A 13,132-nucleotide genomic window follows, 5' to 3' on the forward strand; every position below is an offset into this window, starting at 1 on the left:
GTTGTTTGGTCAAAAACTAGTCTAGATGTTGCTGTGAGGGATTTTCCAGATGTAATTAACATTTAAATCAGTAGACTTTGAATAAACCAGATTACCCTCCATTATGTGGGTGGCCTTCATCCAATCAGTTGAAGCCCTTAAGAGCTAACACTGAGGTTTCCTGAAGAAGGAATTCTGTCTGCCTCCAGACTGCAATGTAGAAACTCTGCCTGAAATTATAGCCTGCAGACTTCAGACTCAAATTGGCAACATCAGCTCTCCCTTGAGTTTCCAGCCTGTCAATCTGCTCAACAAATTTCAAACTTGCCAGGCCCCACAATTGCATGAGCCAATTCCTTAAAATCTCTCCCTCTCTTCATATGTGAGTTATATGTATATCCTATTGATTCTGTTACATTGGAGAACACTAATATACCCACTTAGCACAATTTGAGGGATTATAGGTTGTCTAGTTTTTTTCTAACTTGTTTTGAAAACATTTTACAACCACAAAAATATGCAAAACATGCATAATGAATTCTATAGTTTTCACCAGATTTACTAAATTTTAGTATATGTGTATATGTGTGTATACTTACATAGATTTTTCTGAACTATTTGAGAGTAAGTGGCAGACTCCTAAATACTTCGGCGTGTATCTTTTTCGCTCCTAAATATTTCCCCCTGAATCTCCTAAGAATAAATACTTATTAGTCATCATGGTACGCTGATCAAATTCAGGAAATTAAACATTGATATAATACAAGTATCTAATGTACAGCCCTTATTCAAATTTCACCACTGTCTCAATATTGCTTACAGCAATTTCTTATAAACTGAAGATCTAATCCAGGATCATGAAATACATTTACTTGTCATATCCTTTTAGTTTCCTTGTCATATTCCTTTAGTTTCCTTTAATCTGAAATAATGCTTAAGCATTTTTCATCTTTCGTGACACAGGCATTTTGAAGAGTAAATACTTATTGTTTTTTCCAATGTCACTCAAGTTGAATTTCCCTGATTTTTTCCTCATGATTAGATTCAGTTTATGCATTGTTGGCTAGAGCACTACGTAAGTAATGTTAGGTCTCATTCAGTGCATTACCTAAAGAGGCATATGGTGTCATTTTTTCCCATTATTGGTGATAACTTTGATCTCAGTTAAGGTGGGAGAGAAACAATTTAAACAACATGGGTGATTCCACTTGCCATTGTAGCCAATGATCATATGCCTCAAAACAAGAGTGAAGACACATCTATAGACAGGAAATCTGTTACTGTCTTAGTTGGATTCAGTTTCCCACATGCCTTTTACTGTCAACATCTCACTGTACCTAGTTCTGAAAACTCTTTCTATGAGATATTTGTGGTTTGTTAGAGGGCATTTTTGTATATGCAAACTAAACCTCACTTACTTACTAATAATCTAATAATCTAACCTCAGAGTCTATCACCTAAACATCCTTATACATCTATCTCTAGGGTAGAGCTCCCAAAGTCAATTTGTAGGTCAAATGTTATATATTCTTAAATTTCAGTAGATATTGTCAGATTATTTCTTAAAAAAATGTGGCAGTTCCTAGTCTTACTAGCAGTGTATGAGTGCTGATTTCTTCATGTACTATCTACCAGTGAATATTATCATTCTTTCTTTTACCCAGACTGATGCATTGCAATGGTTTCTTTGCTGTAATACATATCTCCCTGGCTATTAGTGATACTGAACAAGTTTTCATATTCACTGGCATTTGAATTTCTTTTTTTCTGAATTAGCTATTCAAAATCTTTTCCATTTTCATTTGATTATACTTAATTTATGAACACTCATTGTATATTAGTGTTACTGAACCAAATGTGGGTCCCTTCTTGGAAGTTAAATCAAATTGCACCAGAAGCAGTTTTTTCACAAAGCAGAATTTTTGTTTCCGGAACGCAGTAAAGAAAAGTGGAGACCATAGGGAATAATTTCACAAAGCTATGCTCCCCATATCCCCAGCACAGGGAGGTGGGTATCTTTATTTGGGATAGGGAATGAATATTCAAAGGGAAAGTTTCATCATTTCTTGTAGAGGTGTGCATAAGCTTGCATATGCGTGGTTTGAAATCACGCTTCTACACATGTTGCATGACCTAAATATGGCTGCTTCACCCCTCCCAGAGGAGGGGAATTTATAATGTTAATGAGGATGGGTTACTTTAGTACAACTCTCTGTCTACCTGTGCAGGTGTCAGTCTTGTGGTTGTGGGTCCTGGGTGGTTGTTACTTAGAGCTTCTTCCTGGAACATGGCTGAAAATCACATAAACTCAAGGCCCCAGTGTGTTAGATGAAGTAACACCTGAACACTTCAAGAAAACAAGAGAATTGGGTCAAACACAGAGGTTAGAATTTAGGCAAGACAAGAGAAGCAGGTTATGGTCCACGGCTGGGGAGATTAGGGATGGCAATCTTTTGATTGCCGTATGTGTTGCATTTTTTTCTCCCAGTCTATTGTTTGTCTTTGGATAAAATTTAAATTAAAATCTTTTATGTAATCAATGGCATATTGTTTCAAAATTTCCTTTCTTAGGAAATCGTTTCCCATGCTAGGGATATACGAATAGTCTCTGCAATTTTCTTCATATACATTTATTGTATTGTTTTTTAACCTTAAAATACTTAATCATTCTGAGATTTATTTTTGCGTATAGAGTGAAGTAGGATTCTCCTCCATCATTTATTAAAAAGATTTCTTTTGTTCCCTGAAGTAAAATACCACATCTGTCATATAATAAGTTCTCTTATATTTTTGGAATTTTGCATGCTACTATGTTTTATTGATCTGTTTGTCTACACATGTGACTATCTTTTGTTAATGTTTAAATTATAGTCTTATAACAATGTTTAATTTAATCTTTAATTTAATATTTGAATAAGGCAAGGGTCCTCTCACTTTTTTTTCCCAAAACGTTTTCAGCTATTCAGAGGCTTTTGTTTTTTTCCTTATGGCCTTTAAAATTGTTTTTCATCCATCTTAAAATAAAACAAAATTGAGAATCTGAATGAAATTGCATTTAATTTATAAATTAATTTAGGAAAAACGATGCCAGTAGATTTCTCAAGTTTTTTAATACAATTTCATAGCTTTCTTAGGATATAAAGGTTAAAAAGATTTTGTGCCCTTCTGTTGAAGTTATGCCTATATGCCTACAAATTTTTGTCACTATTATGAATGATCTTTTCATATTTCCATTTCTTGCTGGTTATTGCTGGCAGAGAGAAAAATAATGGATTTTTCTATATTTGTCTTGTAGTCAGCTATCTGAATTTTCTTATTAATTTTAATGTTATTTTCATTGGATTTTGTTTTACAGATTTACAGTCATATCTCAAAGACATTTTGTCACTATTTTCCAATATTTAAATATTCATATTCTACTATCATTTTTTGCCCAACTGAATTAGTTAGAGCCTCTACTAAATGTTGAATTATTGTGATGACTATAGCCATAGTTGCTTTGTTCCTAATTTTAACGGCAATTGCTTTTTTCATCCCCACGGGTTGGAATGCTGACTACTGTTGGTTTTTGGGAAACAGTCTACATATCATATTTAAGTTGCTTAGTATTACTTAGATTTTTACTTTAAGTTTGGGATGACAGATGAATTTTATCAGATAACTTTTCAGCGTCCATTTATATAATTGTGTGATATGTTACTATTGATATATTGAATGTTGGTCATATATTATCATTTTTATTACTGTTGGATTCTATTTTCTTATGTTTTACTTAGAATCTTTGAATGCATAGCCCTTAATGAAATTTGTCTTTGGGTTTTTGTTTTTCATCTTTATTCGTATATAATTTACATAGCATAAAATTTGCCCATTTTAAGGATACAATTCAATAAAATTGCATTAAATTTACAGAGTCGTGCAGCCTTCATCGTAATTCAATTTTAGAACATTTCCATCACCTTAAAAGCTCCTTGTGCCCTTTTGCAATCAATTCTCATCCCCTTCCCTCACCCTGGGCAAACATTCATTGCTTTCCCTGTTTATGGATTCACCTTTTCTTGACATTTCATATAATCATTGGAATATTAATGTATGTAGTCTTTTGTACTTGGCCTCTTTCACTTGCCTTAATGTTTTTGAGATTCATCCATGTTGTAACTTGTTATCAGTAGTTGGTTCCTTTTCATTGCTGAATAATATTGCATGGTATGGTGTTAAAAGATAAACTGAGGCATATTAAAAATTGTAAGAGTTTATTTGAGCAGAAATTGATTTGAATCGGGCAGCATCCAATTTGGCAGATAGAAAGGAGATCCGAGCAGCCGTACAAAATGAGTGGCGTATCCCAGCGGGTCTCATCCTGGTCACTAAAAGCTATCGAGGAGGAAAAACAATTTTCCCTCTACTCTTTGTGGTGAGAGCTTGGCTGAGATGCCTTTTTCTCTAGGGTACCTCATGAATGGATGGGCTTATTTAGGTTAAAATTTCTCCATGTGACAGCTATAATTCAAGATTATCTTTGGTAGGATTAACCTGCTTATTTAGCTTTAAAACAAAATTTTATTTACCCCAGGCCTCACACTGACCTCAGTCCATCTTAAGTTGGACCCAGACTGACCTCAGACTCAGTCCAGTATTCAAATCAGATTCAATTAAACACCAGCCGGTTTCCAGACCCAGTCCAAGAAAAAAAAACACAAAAAACCTCAAATAAAGCCTGAAAGTTCATAACAAAAGCTGTGAGGGAGGATCTGAGAGGGGCTTAGCCACCACCTTCCAAGGCAGGGAGAAGGCCATGAGCTTGAGGGGCTCAAATGGTAACTATGTCTGGCAGCTTCTTGCTCCTGGGGACCACTGGGGCTCTCCTTTGGTTCCCTCTTCTGACACCAGAACTCTTAGAAGATAAACTGAGGCACGTTGACATTTTTAAGAGTTTATATGAGCACAAATAGATTTTAATTGGGCAGCATCCAATCTAGCAGATAGAAAGGCCTCCGAGGAGCTGTACCAACTGACTTGTATAGGCAGAATGGAGCAGGAATAAGGATGCATTAGGCGAAAAGCGGGTTGGTTGTTACTAGGTTACTTTCCTTTAGGGGATGGCAGGGATCTATCAGGCAGATTGCCTAACTGGTGCTGATCAGGAGATTCCTGATTGATTTAGGATTCCATTTCTGGGAGAGCCAAAACTGTAATTGAGTCTTGGTTTGGTGGCATGGGACTTAGCATACGCAACTTCATTTTGCATCTGCTGTGTTGTTTTTAACAGTGGATATGTCACATTTTATTTACCTACCAGTTGATGAATGCTTGGATTGTTTCCACACTTTGGCTATTATAAATACTGTTGCTGTAAACTTTCTCATGCAGTCTTGTTGGACATATGTTTTCATTTTTCTTGATAGAATGGCTAATCATATAGTAGGTGCATATATATCATTTAAAGAAATTGCCAAACTGTTTTCCAAAGAGCCTGCACCATTTTTCATCCCCATCAGCAGCATATGAGAGTTCCGGTTTCTAAAACATCACTGCCAACACTTTCTATTGTCTGTATTTTTCATTATTAAACCCATTCTATGGGCACGAAGTGATAGCTCGTTTTAATTTGTATCTTTCTAATGACTAATGATACTTAGCATGTTTTCATGTGTTTATTGACTATTTGTATATCTTTGGGGAAATTTCTATCTAAATGTTTTGACTATGTTTTTAACGAGTTCTTTGACTTCTTAGTATTGAGTTGTAAGTTGTAACATATTCTGGATGCAAATCCTTTATCAGATATGTGATTTGCAAATATTTTTTCCAAGTCTGTACTAATCTTTATTTTCTTAGTAGTATCCTTTGAAGTGCAACCACTTTTAAATTTTGATGAAGTTTAATTTATTAATTTTTTCTTATTTTGTATTGTGCTCTTGGTGTAGTATCTAATAACTGTTTGCCTAATCCATGGTCAGGAAGATTTCCTCCTATTATTTTCTTTACAAAGTTTTATAGTTTTAGTTCTCAAATTTGGGTCTATAATTCACTTTTAATTATTTTTTTGTAAGGGTTTAAATTCATCTTTTTGGTACAATAATCAATTGCCCCAAGAACAAGATAAATTTTGCGTTTTATCAATATAAATAAAGAATGCACATTATCTGAAAAGTGAAAAACTCTCTCTCTCTGTTTATCTATCCATCTATCTAGATATATATCTCCTTGACCTCTCTAGGAGCATAATAGAACATTTACTTTAGAAAACTTGCAATTGTAAATTCTTTCTCTGCCCCTTTGGGATGTAAATTTCCCAGACTTTTGTTAGTGTTCCAACTTCAGAATGTCTTTCTCAAGGACTGAGAGCTATCCCTTGAAATGCAATTATCAAGGAAGTTAGCGTCCCTATGTCCCAGTTCTGTGGGAGGATAGGAGCCTAACGTGGATAAGCTCCAGTTAACAAACTCAAATGGCCTCATCACGTTGGTCAATGTCCTGCCTAAAGAACTTTCCCACTAGCTCACCCCAGTGCTTAAAATCTCTCCTGCTTTTTGCCTCGGTAGAGTTGAGTTAAATCTCTCTCCCTATTGCAATCGTCTTGAATAAAGTCTTCTTTGACATTTTTAGTAAATGCCAGATGCAATTTCTCTTTGACAACATATTGCAGGTTCCTGGTTTTATTATTCAAATTCCGTTTATCTTTTCTTATTGTTGACTTTTATCTCGTTCAGACTAGACGGAGGCCTTGATATTTGTACGGGATCTGAAGAATTTCCCAGGTATCCCTGTGTTTACAATAGCAAATTTGTTCTAATTTCTTGGAAGTAATTAGTGTAGGAATTCTGCTTTCTCTGCATCCTATGAAATGGGACAACTGCATGTCTTATCCACATAATTTTTAAAATGGAAGAACTCAGAGAAATAATCAAATCCAACCCATTTACTATAAATATGAAGATACGAAGTAACAAAGTCAACTGACTTTTCGTAGGTGTCGCAATAAGCAAATGGCGGTACTAGGCCTCAAACCCAAGTCTTTAAATTACAGTCTATCCTTTTCACTCTCAAAGGGACTAAATGAACCTTCTGTGAGCAGCAGTAAAGAGGAAAGTCCATTGGCCTGTATCCTCCAATGAAAGGGAAGGGAGGATATCTGAAAGGTATTAATGTTCCTGTGTTTCTGCTAAGAGGCACGTTCAGAACCAAAGGCTGTGAAGCAACTTATTCAATTGTGGGGTTTCCAGATTTATCCAATAAAACTGCACACGTGTAGTTAAATTTGAATTTCATAGAAACAATAAATATTTCTTTTAGTGTAAGTATATCTCAGACGATATTTGAGACAGGCACACTTACACTAAAAGAAAGTTAAATTTTTGTGTGAAATTCAAACTTAACAGAGCATCCTGTAGGACTCTGGAATGAATGAGAGAAGCGAGCCAAAGAAAATTACCAACTGCTATAGATATTTAAGCAAAATGAGAAGATATATTCTATCCTTATAACTATCAAAGTCAGTAATAACATATATACAATACATTCTCTGTAGCGAAACTTGGATATCTTGTGCATGTGGCATTTGTGAAGCCTTGTTACAGATTTACTTTCCCTAAGCTTCATATTAGGAAAATAAGTCATGTAATAGGCAAAAACACCAGTGAAATCTTGTGTATTGGAAATGGAAAAAATAACATTGAGGCCAGATCCTCTATGAGAGCTTTATGAGGTTCTTTTGGCAGTTCATAAGATTGGCCAGTGTATAATTCAGCTGGTTGACGAAGATATCAAAAGATAGTTGTCTTAAAGTTCATATTTTTCTTCGTAAATTCTTTGTTGTAGTTAGGAGTTTGTATGCAAAGGATAAAGAGATCATAGAACAATTCTTATTCTGTGACCACTGAAAATCACAAAAGCAATTGATGTGATCACATTTGTTAGAGGCATTGTTTTGGAGCATAAGATAATATTTGATACACAGAGATGAATTAGCACTGAGAATGTTCCTGCTATGCTAGAAAAAGAAGTGAAATTGTTGCTTAGGTAATGATAACAAATGCAATAATATTCCTCAAAAATGTGCCATGAAAATGCAAATTTGGCTATAAAATGGTTGGCAATTTGGCTTCTGTCCTCTGCTCAGCTTAGTAGAGTTAGGAGGTGGTGGAAAGGGGTGGGGCAAGGGGTGAGCTGAACCTTTTGTCTATTAAGGAGGACAAAGGAGGCTTAGGAAGCGACTGCCTTGTGATTATTTGGGGTTTGCTGAAGTTTTGGTGCCAACAATCTTAGACATAAGCTTCAATAATTTTTGTACTTTTTGATTTTTTCACTAACTTTGCAACAATAAGAACACACATTTTATGCAGTTGATAGTTTGGTCCCACTTTAAACACTATGGAGCAGTTTAACTGTATCATCATGCACATGCTACAAAGACTAGCCTACAGATTTGAAGCATGCTGCAAGTCTACAGTGAATAAACTTCAGCACGTGATTATTACAGCAACCTCCTCATTGGTCTGCCTGCTTTTTCTCTTGCCTCTCTTGTATTCTTTACTCTCAATGCAGCAGAGTAACCTTGTAAAAATATAAATTACACTTAATCTGTTCAGAACTTTCCAGTCTTCCCATCTCACTCACAGTACTGTAAGTACATGCAAGGATCCCTGTGATTACTGCCTCTCCCCATCTCAGGAACCTTATTTCTTATTATTCTCTACTTCGTCACTATGCCAAAGCCACACTAGACTTCTTTGACTGTACCAGTGTAGTGTAAGCCCTGACAGTTTGCTTTTGTTTTGTAATACAAATGCCTAACTTAAGCTTTGCGGAGGCATGCACATCAAAGAGGCATTCACTTCAAAGAAGGCTATCTCCAATAAACACATTGCCAGCCAGTGGACTGGGCAAAGAGCCAGCTCTCCTCACCCCCCAACTCAGATTCCTTTGTTTTTGAGATCTTGGTTGATTTTGATAACTGACTATTTGGGTTCCTTATTTTTTGTCTTCCTGCACTTTAAATTCCTGCTGTCATGGGTTTCTTTTCTTATATATAAATTTCAGGTGTACAATATTATAATTCAACATCTGTATATACTAAAAAATAGTCACACCCAAACTCCTAGTTACCATCCATCACTCTACAATTGACTTCTTTTGCCCACCCCCAACTTCCTTCCCCTTTAGTAATCTCTGATCTGTTCTCTGTATCTATGATTTTGTTTTTGTTTTGTTTGTTTGTTTTTTAGATTCCACATATGAATGAAATCATATGGCATTTGTCTTTCTCTTTCTAACTTATTTCACTTAGCATAACACCCTCAAAGTCCATCCCTTTTTTATGGCTGAGGAGTGTTCCATTGTGTGTGTGTATGTATAATAATACATATACATATACCACATCTTCTTTATCCATTTATTCATTGACAGACACTTAGATGGTTTCCATATCTCTGTTGTAAACAGTGTTGTGATGAACATAGGAATGAGCATATATCTTTTCCAGTTAGTGTTTTTGTATTCTTTGGATAAATACCCTGTAGTAGAATAGTGGATCACATGGTAGTTGTATTCTTAATTTTTTTTTTTCCAGAACACAATATAGGCCTTTAATAAAAGATTTGCTTCGAATAAATCTTATCCTTGGATTATCTCCCTAGTATACTAACAGTGGTTGGTTTTGTTTTTTTTTCACTTTTTATTAAGATTATGATAGTTTACAACCTTGTGAAATTTCAGTTGTACGTGATTGTTAGTCATGTTGTAGGTGCACCACTTCACCCTTTGTGCCCTCCCACCACCTCCCCTTTCCCCTGGTAACCACCAATATCAGTTCTCTTTGTCTATAGGTTTAACTTCCACCTACGAGTGGAGTCATACAGAGTTCGTCTTTCTCTATCTGGCTTATTTCCCTTAACGTAATACCCTCAAGGTCCATCATGTTGTTGTGAATGGGACAATTTTATCCTTTTTTATGGCTAAGTAGTATTCCATTGTATATATATAGCATATCTTCTTTATCCAATCATCAGTTGATGGGCACTTAGGTGGCTTTCACGTCTTGGCTATTGTAAATAATGCTGCAATGAACATAGGGGTGCATGGGACTTATGGAATTGCTGATTTCAAGTTCTTTGGATAGCTATCCAGTAGTGGGATGGCTGGGTCTTATGGTATTTCTATTTTTAATTTTTTGAGAAATCTCCATAGTGGCTGCACCAGTTTGTATTCCTGCCAACAGTGTATGAAGGTTCCTTTTTCTCCACAACCTTTCTAACATTTGTCACTTTTTGTTTTGGTTATTTTTGCCATTCTAACAGGTTTAAGGTGATATCTTAGTGTAGTTTTGATTTGCGTTTCCCTGATGATTAGTGATGATGAGCATCTTTTCATGTGTCTATTGGTCATCCGTATATCTTCTTTGGGTATTCTTAATTTGTTGAGGAGTCTGTATTCTATTTTCCATAGTGGCTGCAGCAATTTACATTTGCACCAACAGTGTATGAGTGTTTCCTTTTCTCCACATCCTCGCTGACACTTGTTATTTCTTGTCTTTTGGATAATAGCCATTCTAATAGGCATGAGATGATATCTTATTGTGGTTTTGACTTGCATTTCCCTAATAATTAATGATGTTGAACATTTTTTTCACATGTCTGTTGGCCATCTGTATGGCTTCTTTGGAAAAATGTCTATTCAGATCCTCTGCCCGTTTTTTAATCAGGTTGTTTGGTTTTTTTGTTGTTGAGTTATATAGTTCTTTATATATTTTGGATATTAATCCCTCATGGAATGCATAATTTGCAGATATCCTCTCCCATTCAGTAGGTTGCTGTTTTGTTTTGATTGAGAGTTTCCTTCACTGTGCAGAAAACAACTCCATTTACAATTGGATTGCTATCCCTAGAGATATTAGGGATATAGATAGATATAGATATTCTGTCATAGAATATCATGTCACAGAATATCTGTCACACCTCCCCTATTATCAAATAGAATAAAATATCTAGGAATAAATTTAACTGAGGAGGTGAAAACCTGTACACTGAAAACTATACACTGAAAACTATAAGACATTGATGAAAGAAACTGAAGAAGACACAAATAAGTGGAAAGACATTTTATGCTCATGGATTGAAGGAATTGATATTTTAACGGCCAAAGCAATCTAAAGATTCAATGTAATCTCTATCAAAATTCCAATGGCATATTTCGCAGAACTAGACCAAATAATTCTAAATTTGTATGAAACCACAAAAAATCTCAAGTATCCAAAACAATCTTGAGAAAGAAGAGCAAAGCTGGAGGTATCACACTCTCTGATTTCAAACTATACTACAAAGCTATGGTAATCAAAACAGTATAGTACTGGCGCAAAAACAGACACACAGATCAATGGAAGAGAATTGAGAGCCCAGAAACAAACCCACACATCTATGGACAATTAATTTACAACAAAGGAGCCAAGAACATATGTGTAGAAAGGACAGCCTCTTCAATAAGTGGTATTAGAGAAACTGGTCAGCCATATACAAAAGAAAGAAACTGGACCACTATCTTATACCATACACAAAAATTAACTCAAAATGGACTAGAGGGTTGAATGTAAGACCTGAAACAATAAAATTCTAAGAAGGAAACATAGGCAGTAAGCTCCTTGACATTAGTCTTAGCAATGTTTTTGTGCATCTAACTCCAAAGGCAGGGGAAACAAAAAGAAAAAAATGCTGCTGCTATGTTTTTCATTCACCAATAGAGAGTGAGCTCACAAAACTCTAGGCTCCCACCCTTGACCCCAATAAAAACAGAACTGCAGGCCAGGGAGCACTCTCTCTCTCTACCTGTGACCTCACTGTGTGACCCCTGATGTGCCATGGAGTTTACAGGTCTTTTAGGTAATAAATCTTAATTTTTTCAAAATTTCCTGATGGTTTTCTTGATGAGGGCATCTTCCAATCATAAGACTCCCAGGGCTTGTCCAGCCACCAAATTGGTTATCAATAGGCTGAGATAGGCACACAACAGGCATGCTCTATCTGACCATCAGAGTTTTGGTATTATCTTTTTCCTTTTCCTTATACGCTCTTCCCTCAGAAATTTTACAGACAGATCTCTCACTTCCTTCAGGTTCTTTTTTTTTAAAATAGACATTATTTTTTAGAGTAATTTCAGGTTCATAGCAAAATTGAGCAGAAAGTACAGAGACTTCCCATCATACATGCCCCCACACAAGCATAGCCTCCCTTATTATTAGCATCCCCCATCGGAGTGGTGCATTCATTACAATCGATAAACCTTCATTGACACATCATAATCATCCAAACTCTGTAGTTTACTTCAGGGTTCACTCTTGGTGTTGTACATTCTATGGGTCTGGACAAATGTATAATGAACATGTATCCACATTATAGTATCATATAAAGTAGTTTCACTGCCTAAAAATTCTCTGTGCTCCACCTTTTCATCACACCTCCCCCTCAGATCGGCTTCTTCCACTTAGCAATATGCAGTTAAAGTCCTTCTTTGTCTTGTTATGGCTTGATAGCTCATCTCTTTTTAGTACTCAAAATATTCCATTGTCTGGATGTGCCACAGTTTATTTACCCACTCACCTACTGAAGGACATCTTGGTTGCTTGAAAGTTTTGGCAATTATGAATAAAGCTACTGTAAACATGCGTGTGCAGAGTTTTGTCTGGACATAAAATTTCAACTCCTTTGGGTAAATACTAAAGAGCATAATTGCTAGATCATACAGTGAGCATATGTTTAGTTTTGTAAGAAACTGCCAAACTGTCTTCCAAAGTGGATGTGCCATTTTGCATTCCCACCAGCAGTGAGTGAGAGTTGCTGTAGCTCCACATTCTCACCAGCATTTGGTGTTGTCAGTGTTCCGGATTTTGTATTTTGATCATTCTAGGTGGTATGTAGTGGTATCTCATTGTTTTAATCTGCATTTGTCTGATGACATGTGATGTGGAACATCTTTTCAGCTGCTCATTTGCCATCTGTATATCTTCTTTGGTAAAGTTTCTGTTCAAGTGTTTTACCCATTTTTTAATCAGGTTGTTTGTTTTCTAATTGTTGAAGTTTGAGTTCTTTGCATATTTTGGATAACAGTCCTTCATCAGATGTATGTTTGCAAATATTCTTCTCCTTATCTGTAGCTTGTCTTC

Source organism: Equus caballus, chromosome 21 (assembly GCF_041296265.1).
Source record: "Equus caballus isolate H_3958 breed thoroughbred chromosome 21, TB-T2T, whole genome shotgun sequence".
Lineage (NCBI taxonomy): Eukaryota > Metazoa > Chordata > Mammalia > Perissodactyla > Equidae > Equus > Equus caballus.